This window comes from Girardinichthys multiradiatus, chromosome 21 (genome assembly GCF_021462225.1).
Source record: "Girardinichthys multiradiatus isolate DD_20200921_A chromosome 21, DD_fGirMul_XY1, whole genome shotgun sequence".
NCBI classification, from domain to species: Eukaryota; Metazoa; Chordata; class Actinopteri; order Cyprinodontiformes; family Goodeidae; genus Girardinichthys; species Girardinichthys multiradiatus.
The window spans coordinates 10,782,826-10,786,533 of NC_061813.1; the positions used below are offsets into that span (position 1 = coordinate 10,782,826).

Here is a 3,708-nt window from a genome sequence, read left to right on the forward strand (position 1 = left end):
GCACACTTAGATAAAAAATGGACACCAGCTACTACACAACCTATCAGACAGACACCGTAATGGTGGCACGTAATCTACTGATAAACACTAGGGAAGTGCACATCTATTGCTTTGGAGTGCCAGATAAAACCATGTGTGACCTTCTCTCGGGGCTCCCCATCAACCTTCCACACACAGCGATGATCCGAGATGGGAGCACCAGCGCTGATCTCTGTAATCACCCCTCTGCTCAATTTAGAATAAAAGAGCAGAAAGTTAGGAGCTGTTTGAAAATTGTCCTTTAAGTGTCAGTGTTAGAGAGTGTGATCGTTTCTGGGGACCAAGGACCGGAGAAACTCCGAGAGGTCTGACCGGCAGCAGGGTGCGGTAGTTCGGACAGAAAGCCGGGGACGAGATGATTTAAACGAAGCAGAAAGTAATCAAAAGGAAGCGATACATTTAGACAGCCTCGGGAGATGGTAAAATGAAAGAACCAGATAATAAGCTGCCTCGGTAGGATTTAGAGCTGAGCCTGAATGAGGTGGTAGAATACATGAGAGTAAATGATCAACCTGAATGAAAAGAGGGGTGGGAAACACCGCACGCTTGAAGAGCACATGAATGAAAAAGATAGAGAAGAGAGAGTGGAGTGATACATCTGACCTAGAGACAAGCTAGGCCGGGCGCTAGCAAGGACGAACGGCGGTGGGAGGAGCCGAGGAGCAGGCAGCTACGATGGAGCGGGAAAGAGGAAATGCTGATGTGGCAGAGATGGCGGCGAACTCACAGCAGGTGAGTAAGGGATGACATGGAACGCTGGGGGGGGGGACCCATGAACGAGATGAATGAAGCATGTAAATTTGTAGGATGATCGGTTTGAGGGATGAAGATGGAAGGAGAAACTGCTGGAGAAAACAGGCCGGGTGACACAGCGGCGGGAGCCGGTGAGGAGGCAGGGCTACCTCGGCGACGCTTAGCAGAAGTGTAGGAGTTCTTGATGCGCTTTCCGCTTGCCCAGAGCTAAGACAAGGAAGAAATGAGCCATGAAGCGAGGCAAGCGTTCCTACGAGCGGTAGGGGAGGGAGGAGAGTCAGTTATGAACAGTGCGAGGAGGCGTCAGAGTCGTAGATGAGCTCAGCTGACAAGCGAGGATGAACACGGTAGAAGATCCTTCAAAAGCAAGGCGTCGGAAGGTGATTGGATGGAGCATCAGACGGACAGGATGCTGATTGGAAGGCCGGGAAACGCACCGAAGAGTCATTGGAAGGTGAAGGCGGTGAAGGTGAATCTTTCATTCTGAATTTTCGTCAAAACTCAATTTCTGAGCGCTACTCTGCCAGACAGGACACGGTAAAAAAAAACAAAAAAGAAAAAGAAAACAAAAACAGTGACAGTCAGGACACAAATGATTTGTGAGCACTGGCTAACTGTAACTCTACCTGCAGTAGACAGATGTCACAGTGAGTTTATAGAAAAGTGAAGAAAGCCTGAGATTTCTGAGAAGGCTCTAGATTCATGAGGTTCACTGGGATAATTTTCAAACCACTATGAGACCGTGAGTGGTACAAAAACTCTATCATTGCTGTTGAACTACTGACTGCCGGCTGCGAAATCCAATGTTATTTCAATCTTTCAGCAGACCGACGAGTGGTAGCTGCTAAGATGGACTGATTCAATGATCAGCCCAACAAGCGTAACTTTAGTTTAGTCATACTGCAGAGGTTGTGTGCAGGTTGGTGTGCGGTATGGTGTTCTCTCTCCCCCTATAGGCTGTGACTGGCAGGTGCAGCTCTTCGTTTGCAGCTCCAGGGGCTGCTTATTGAGTCTAATCAGAAGGTGTTCCTTAAGGAGCAGGAACTCGGAAAGAGACGGGAGTTTGTTAGCACACGTGGCGTGGTAACCTGACCCCTACCCACTGTTTCCTAGGGTTTTTTTGTGATTCAGCTCTAACCCAAATTTATGCTTCTTCTCTCCAGACTGAACTCCTCTGGTGTTCATGCCCAGGACTTCCAGCTTTGTTCCTTACCTTGTGAACTCCTTCGGACTCCACCTTGAAAACCATGTCGTGAGTCTCCTTACCCCTCCTGCTGCCTGCTTTCTGGACTCAGAGATCATTCCCCAGGGAACACACAACCACTGCTCACCTACCTGTCCACCCTCCAACACCTTTTGCCTCTCTGAAGCGCTGATCGAAAGAGAAAAATTCAGTTCCTAAAACCTCTGGATAACTCCACCTGTTAAACTCAGCTTCTGTGGATGACGTACCTACTGCTGACAAGCTTCCACCCTTCTCCGACAGTAAGACCTCTTCATATCCATTCAGTGCAGCTACATTATCATTACTCTACCAGTCAGTAACTACTCACCTCTCTTCCTCAGTGCTGGGCCAGATCCATCCGGAAGGTCCTGACAGTTTACCATTCTCACCCTGTTGTCCTTCAATAAACTCTTTCAAAAGCTGCTCAGTCTCCATAGTTGTTGCTCTTTTACAGAGTCGGTTATCTACTGTTATGACAAGTGAAGTAACACAAAAGTTGTCCAGCCAAGAAAACAGTGACATACTTAACAATGGTCTCTTGTGAATGTGTAGACATTTAATATAGCGCTAATATACAGTTGTATCCCCACAGATATAAACACTTCAAGTTTAGATTGTTTTAAATTGATAAAGTCTGCTGAAAAAGGAAAAATGTCTGACCAGCTGTTAGCCTACCACAGCTCTAAGGGGTGTATTCCCTTTTCTACAAAGGCAGTGCTATTGTGATATCTGTCAACTAAAGGTAAGGGAGCCACTGATAACTTCACATAATTTCAGTTTAAAAAACTTCTTACCTATTCCTTTAAAGCCTGCATGAGATAGATAAGGCCTACATAGGTCCACCTCTAGCCAGCTTGAACATTTATTTGTTGTAGTTTTAAAAATGCAAAAAAGGCTTAGATGCTGTGAGGATTTAGTAGGTATTTCCTTTAGGATTTATTCCGAAAGAAAACAGGATGAATATCTCTTTTCTCCATGCCAATTGAATTTCATCCTCATCATTTATTAAATTGTTTTTTGTTGTTTCTCTAAAATCGGTCCAAAAAGTCTTGGTATTACCATGACTTGGCCCCAATACTGATAATTGTGTTTGCAGTTGTTTTTTTTCTGAATCATCTTGGACAGATTTTATTTTAAAATTGACGGCAATCATTTACATTCCAAATACCCCAACTTTCTCCTCTCCTACCCAGCTTTTCATAAATATAATTTCTAGGTCATTTTCTGCTGCACTACATGTTACTAGGAAAATACATTTTCAGCTAGCCCAAACTTTTCAATCATGGGTCTCGATGATGGAGCAAGCCCTCCACATTGGAAATACATTACATATTGGTTAGCCAACAGCCAGCTGGATCCCATCCCTTCCCAAGTGCTACGAAATTCATTTGTTGTGTTGAAGTCATATTTAAGAGAAACATACAAGCTGTTGTCTGGATGCTGTGGCCCCTGCATGACCCATCTTTATTTGTCTCAGCACCTCCACACATCTGCAGCCCTCGCAGCTGGGAGAGAGATGCCATTAACAGGCAATTTCACCCTTTCACTCAGGCTCGTCTTTTCTCCATTAGGCAACTTCCTTCATGCTTTCCTGGACTGTTATCAGATGTCTAAATCCACACTTTGCATTCCGCCACTTGAAGGCTGAAGGCACGTGCAGCCTAGGTTTGGAGATCAATTTGTTTTCAAGG

General features: G+C 45.2%; 1 long non-coding RNA gene across 1 annotated transcript; it reads left to right on the plus strand.

The window, feature by feature from the left end:
- The first annotated feature begins 699 nt into the window (after positions 1 to 699).
- LOC124858471 lies at positions 700 to 2,440 on the plus strand. The gene is made up of 3 exons (XR_007035854.1): positions 700 to 771; positions 1,956 to 2,277; positions 2,359 to 2,440. It is a non-coding gene; the product is annotated as an uncharacterized LOC124858471 (long non-coding RNA).
- Positions 2,441 to 3,708: the final 1,268 nt, after the last annotated feature.